The 7,133-nt window shown below is 40.7% G+C and overlaps 1 long non-coding RNA gene across 1 annotated transcript in view; it reads left to right on the forward strand.

Moving 5' to 3' along the window:
* Positions 1–6,039: 6,039 nt before the first annotated feature.
* The window catches only part of LOC109522706 (uncharacterized), a 7,532-nt gene continuing 6,438 nt past the window's right edge, over positions 6,040–7,133 (forward strand). Inside the window, exon 1 of the long non-coding RNA XR_002169602.1 lies at positions 6,040–6,154. This is a non-coding gene — a long non-coding RNA (uncharacterized LOC109522706). The remainder of the gene's footprint in view (positions 6,155–7,133) is intronic.

Raw genomic sequence — 7,133 nt, forward strand, 5'->3', positions numbered from 1 at the left:
ATTCCATCCGTTGCCAAGAAAGTGAGTGCAAGGAACATTACATTGGAGAAACCAAACAAACACTCAAGAAAAGACTTTATCAACACAAATGGAAAAACAATGATAACAAAAGTGCAGTATATGCACACTTAAAAGAAACAAACCACAAAATTGAAGATGAACAAGTAAAAATCCTAGGAACAGAAAAGAGATGGTTTGAAAGGGGAGTAAAGGAAGCGATTTTTGTTAAAAAATTTTCACCCTCTCTGAACCGTGAAGGAGGTATCAGATTTAACCTGTCTCCTATTTACAATAACTTGTTGACCAGTAAGGGACATAGACATGCTGATCAGGCTAACTGAAAGTAGCTATTCAGCCCGAGCCCAAACAATAGGCCTAATCAAGACCCAACGATAGGGAATTTAGAAATCAATGGGCCTCTTCACCATAGGGGCGTGACTAACCATCCCCACCCAGTCCTCAAATAGGCCACGCTCAGCTTTTTAGCGCAGAGCAAATGCCCGGAGTCTTCACGGAGACTTCAGAGTTGTCTACCGCTGACGAAGCTTCTGTGAAAGAAGCGAAACGTCCTTTTTTGTTTTTTGTTTTTTACCCACAGGTACAGATGACGACTGACAGAACCTTTTCTATGATGGAACTTCCCTGTACGACTGAGAGCCTCCACAAGCATCTCATACAGACCTGATAACTTCATACATAAACATGTGCTCTTAAGTGAAAATCAGTACGGCTTCAGAGAAAAACTGACCGTTTCAATGGCAGTAATGAGTTTGTGGAAGAAATAGAGACTAATATAGATAAAAAAATAATTTACTGTTGGGATTTTTCTTGATCTAAAAAAGCTTTTGATACAATAGATCATGGTATATTATTCAGTAAATTAAAGAGATATGGCATTCGAGGCGTAGCATATAAATGGATTGAAAGTTATTTAGAAAACAGATATCAGTATGTGCAGTTCAACAATAAAAAATCAAATCAACTGAAGATCACTCATGGAGTTCCTCAGGGATCTGTAATTGGTCCAAAACTATTCATCCTATATATAAATGAGATCTGCAGTGTCTCAAAACAATTCAAATGTGTCTTATTTGCCGATGATACAACTTTCTACTGCCCTGGAGAAAATATGAAACAGCTCCAGAAAACTGTGGAAAATGAATTAAACAAATTAAAAAACTGGTTCGACAGGAATAAATTATCACTTAACTTGAAAAAAATCAAAGTTAATTGTTTTTGGCACGAGACCAATCAAACACCAAGTTAAAATTAAGGTAAACTCAATTGAAATAGAACGAGCTTGTGAAAATAAATTTCTTGGATTCGTAATAGATGCAAAAGTATGCTGGAAGCCACATATAGATAACGTTGAAAGAAAAATATCCAAAACCATAGGGATCCTCCATAAAACTAAGGATGTGCTGAATAAGAGATCTTTGTACACATTATACTCTTCATTATTACTTCCAGATATGACCTATTGTGTGGAAATATGGGGAAACGCCAGTAAAATAAACACACTTCCTGTTTTAAAACTACAAAATAAAAAAAAACAGAATAATCAATAGATCCAAATATACGGAACCCACGAATCCACTATTTATCAAATTAAACATAATGAAATTTTATGACCTGGTTGACTTCACAATCACCCAATAAATGTACAAAGCACACAGTAACCTCCTTTGCCAGAAGCTTTTTGAAATTCGAGAAAGTTGTTAAACAAATCAGAATTAAATTGATAAATTTGATCCATTTATAAAATATAGTAATACATCAGAATTACATTGATAAACTTATGAAATGTATTAATAATGAAATGCAGTATCCATTATGAATATGAGAAAATAGACATATAAATGTGCTAGAATGAGTATGTATATACGAACCGAAAGTTTTAAAAATAGATAAATACAGCACACATAAGGGTAAAAGCATTTGTTGACATGTAGACTTTTTCCTTTTCTTTTCTGTATTAAAAAATGATCAATTCATATATGATATAACAAGGGGTAGGACTAGATAAGTTTTTTTACTTCTTCCTACTCTTTTGAACATATATTTGTGACGATGACTATTTTCTTTTCCTTTCTTATATTTTACTTACCTTCACTTTTTGCCAATTTATTACTGTATTTTATATTTTATATGTTCAACAAAACAAACAAACAAACCAAACAAACAACTCCGAGACAGTCCAGTCTCCTACAAAAGGAAAGATGATGGAAGTAAAATAGAGCACGAAAGCAATGCATTCTTCCCCTATGTAATCAACTCTTCTCATGCGTAGCGAGTCTCCCCCATAGCGTTCATACGTACCATTTTACATCGGTGCTGCCCCACAAACGAGCATTTACTCCGGAGCAAATTTTCAAACCATCTCTTGAGCAGGGCAGGGTTAAATTTGCTCTGGTTTAAGCTGTTTTCAGGGGCTACACCGGTGTAAGTTTGTACGTGTGAACGCTCTACGGGGGCAACCCTGGTGCTGCACCGGAGAAAAAGTTGCCGTGTGAACACCTCTTATCTATCCCCTCGCCTCCCCTCCATCCATTGCCCTAACCTGAAATAGAATGAATGAATTGTGTGTTAATTCGGCGAGGTGATGTGGATTGCGTATTAATTGATTTTTTGACTGAGCTTCAGTTAGCCCACCCACCCCTGTCAATTACCTTCATGAGGGCAATATAAATAAGGCTGGGTGATATGTTTGAGAATCGTGACATTACGTGACCAGCTGCGAGTTTTGAGCATATTTAGCCCATCAGCTGTTGTAAAAGTGCGACATAAATAAAGATGTATGGTATTGTATTGCAGCAAACGTGGCAGAAATGTCCGCCAATAAATGAAAGAAGAGGCAATAAACACAAAGTAATTGTTACAAAGTTGACCAAACGAACATCTAGACAGGCAGCTGACAAGCAGCTCTGACTTCCGAAGACTGCAATTTGCCTGATAACCAGTTCAGGGTGGAACCCGCCGACTACCCAAAGACAGTTTTGTGGAATTGACTTCATCACGCCTGCGAGCCTTGTGACGACATGCGGATCAGGCACTGGATGGATGGATGGACTATTTTGACAAGAGAAGCTCCTTCCCAACGTTTGTGTGACTGTGTCTGGGGGAGGAGTAAGCTGTTATGCATGGTATCCATCCATCCATCCATCCATTTTCCGATCTGCTTTATCCTCACAAGGATAAAAAACAAGACAGGACAACAAACCTGTTGAATCATTTGAACCCAAGTGGACAGCACGAAAATGCACGGTAGGTTATGTATTGATTATATGTTACGACTGGCGCGGCACCACTTCCAGTATCCCTTGGCAGGAGCCATGCAAAATTGGCTAATTGACATGCCAAGATGACAGCCATGTTTGCACTTAAGTCTGTGTCACTGTGCGCCACTGCATGCAGCATTGGGTGTTTTCTTGCGACATTGTGATTAGCAGGTGAATCTTACTGTATCGCAGCAGTAGTGGCTGCGAAAGTATCTTTGATGAACCAGACATTGGTGGTATATTGAGATCCATATAATTTTGGCCACAGATGAACAACGTCAGTGCACACAGTTGTCATGCGCTGACGCCTTTTGCCCCACTTACTTCGTGTTGCCATTGGCTGAAAAGTGGCATGACGTATCCATGAAGGCAGCTGCCTCATCACCACTTCCGGAAACGCTGAGATCGCCTGCAGCTGCCGCAACTAAATGTGCGACCCCTTTCTCATGGTCTGAATGCTTTGTGGCACCATGCTGCCTCTCACAGTTCACTCTTGGTACTGTATCAAACTGACATTTCCTTGAAAGTGTTGATATTGTTTAGTTTATGGTTTATGACACGATGTTTGTCTTCTCCAGTACATCACACACCATAAGAGCACTAAGTACACACTTGCTACACTTTGTTCATCATCTGTGGGGTCTCGAACAAAAATTGGTTGAGATGATAAAGATCAGCAAGTCCATGACACCCGTTGTTGACTTGGCCGCAGCGAGCCACAAGACTCATAAGATCTGTGCAGTGATCTTGGATTTGTGATAACTGAGTCAGTACAGCGGCCCGGTGATCCAGCGCGTCGACCTCACAGTGCAGAGGTACCGGGTTCAATCTGAGCTCCGGCCTCCCTGTGTGGAGTTTGCATGTTCTCCCCAGGCCTGCGTGGGTTTTCTCCAGGTACTCCGGTTTCCTCCCACATTCCAAAAACATGCACAGCAGGCTGATTCAGGGTGTCCCCGCGTACTACCCGAAGATGGCTGGGGAAGGCCCCAGCACCCCGCGCGACCCGAGTGAGGATAAAGCGGTTCGGAAAATGGATGGATGGATGGATGGATGAATCAGTACAAAAAACTATTAACCTGGACGATTCAGAACCCAAATACTTTCAGATTTTTAGGACACGACAAAGAATTGGAGCAGCTGTTGAAAATATTCTGCGTCTAAATAGAGTATTTAGTGGGACCTTGATTGCACAACAGCCTGACATTTTTTGAGTTATGAGCCACCGCTTCGTCGTTTTTTTTCTTTTGCTTTGGGTTGCTCGCAAGTTTTCCGTAGGTGAGCTTTTAGCGTTTCACCTCTAGATGGGAGCAGCAAACTTCACAAGAAAGTGAAGAAACTGCATGTCAGTAAAATGGCTCAAATTGTTCTTTTTTTGTGTGCGTTTATTTTGTCAATTTTTTCTTTTTTTTCCACAACTGTGGCTCCAAAGAAAGTGGGTGCTGGAACAAAGTGGATGATGTCTTTTCGCCCCTCCCGAAGCACTCCATGTGCAGTTTGGCAGACAGCAACAGTTCCTCAAAAAAAGGTAACATGCTTGTTTCAAGCAGTTTATTTACTCCCAGCTGAAGCTGACTCTAATGCTAAACAAAACAATGAGAATAACAACATTTGGGAGTTCAACCAAACCACCTGACTTTTGTCTTATGGAAGTCCGCTACCTCAATCCGAACGCATAATGTGGAACACCATAGATAGGCGAATAATATTTCATGACACACTTAAATTCATTTTTGTGTTTATTTTCAACAAGCAAAACCATGACATATTTTGAACTCTTTTATTCTCTTCTTTTGTCTTCCCCATGCGGGCACACTACATATCCTTTTTTACCGCACACATTTAAGATTAATTAAGCAATTAAGATATCCTTTATTTGTCCCACAATGGGGAAATTTACAGTCCACAGCAGCAAGATAATGGGGAGAAAGAAGAAAGAAAAAGAAAACAAACACCGTTCAATTAAGTGCAATATAAATACAGATATGGATAAGGTCACAGTGCTATTTACAATAGTCTTCCACATCATTTATTTATTTTTTTATTCAGCAGCCTGACAGCAGTCGGTAGGAAGGAGCGGCGGTATCTCTCCTTCTTGCAGCGCGGACAAGTCCAATGGTACAGACTGCAATCGTCTTTAATACCGAAAGTTTCTCTCAAACCCTTCAGTGCTTGCTCCTTTGTGATTTTCTTCCAGGCCTGTGGAACATTTGCCGGCTTGGCCACGTACTTTTTTGCAAATTCATTATTGTAGCGTACCAGGACATACTTCCAATAGTCTGATGCTTCAATTGTGGAGTCTTGGGGATGTGCCAGTCAGGAAAGATGGTCGCGTACTTTTTGTAGTCAACCCACTTTCCTTGTGTTGAGATGTTTTTAAATGTCTTATTACTCTGCACATCAGTTGTACACAGAGATTCAGTGAGGACGTTTGTGGTATAATCCATGCATCTTCCAAGACCCTTTGGTCGATGCACTGCCGCATGATGTTTGCTGTGTTCTTTGCCACCTGCTTCGCAGGGAACTTTACAAAATGGACACTATTTCTGTGTAAAAACATTTTGTGATTCTGCTGGCCGCGACTGAGGATATGATTTAAAAAAATGAGATTTAGATAAACTGCAGTTTCTTTGCCTCACAAAGGAAAAAAATGGAATAGTTGCTTGCACAATGTTGTTCTCGACGAATCCTCTCGTTTGACACAAATCATGTGGACACCACTCTTTCACGATTTCTCTCAGAGCCCACAGCATCAGAGTACACTGGTTGTTGTTGGAATGGGGCAACAGCAGTGGGACCGAAAACTGACATAAAGACATCTTGAGGGTCATTTCCTGCTGCAAGAAGCTGTCAGCACAAAGAAATAGACCTACTATCAGGTGACAGATGTGTTGAAGGATGTGATCCTTCACATATGTTTCATAGGAACGGATGTACTTGACAAAACTGATGAAGTCATCTTTCAGCAGTAACTCTTTCTGAATGTCGTATTGGAAACACGAGCGTGAACTGTAAGTCATCGAATGACTGCTTGTCGAAATGTCATTGACAATGTCAATTCCCAAAGTTCGGTTGATGCAATCTTCAATGGCCGGCTTTGCATTGGCAGTGATCGGTGTCTTTATATAAATCCAGAAAATCCAACAAGTACTGGTGCTTGTACTTTTCCAGTTGCGTTCAGCGGTCATTGTTTGACAGGAATCGTTGGTGCATCTTGAGGAATTCTCTTGCGGCAATGCCACAGATATGAAGTTTGAGGTCAATCTCAAACTGAGTATTGGTTTGGTGACACTTGTACCCTTGATCAAGCAATTCATCAATCCTCTGCAGCAGATCCCGTGTGAAAGAGTCATGGTAGTCACCATTGGACTTCGTTTTATCAAGGATAAACTGAATAGACGTTGCGATGACATTGTCTGCAAACAATTGTAAATTGCCCTTGTACATATGTTGAAATTTCTTCATGATGGAGTCAACATGGTCGCTTCTGGTCTTAAACGGGCCCATTCCAAAGTGCATGAGGTTTTCAATCTTTCTGAAGTTCTCATTCACGTTCTGATGGAGAACATTTTTCCTCAGTTGGGTGAGAATGTAGGCAGGTATGTCTTGTTCTTTCACTGTGGGTACGTTGGCCGTAGTGGTAGCCCACATTTTGTCAAACTCCTCTCTCAGTTGGTCATCAGACAGGCTGCAGTCTTTGAAGTCACGCAGAAGTTTCATGACTCTCTCTTCAATCACACCGCGGTACTCTCGTTGGATGTCCTGGGCCTTTTTCAAACCGGTCTTTCGCTCAAGGACTCTGTCCAAATGAGTACTCACTGAACACTCAATATCCTTGGACAGACTTGTGATACTATT

Source organism: Hippocampus comes, unplaced genomic scaffold, assembly GCF_001891065.2.
Source record: "Hippocampus comes isolate QL1 unplaced genomic scaffold, H_comes_QL1_v1.1 scaffold512, whole genome shotgun sequence".
NCBI lineage: Eukaryota > Metazoa > Chordata > Actinopteri > Syngnathiformes > Syngnathidae > Hippocampus > Hippocampus comes.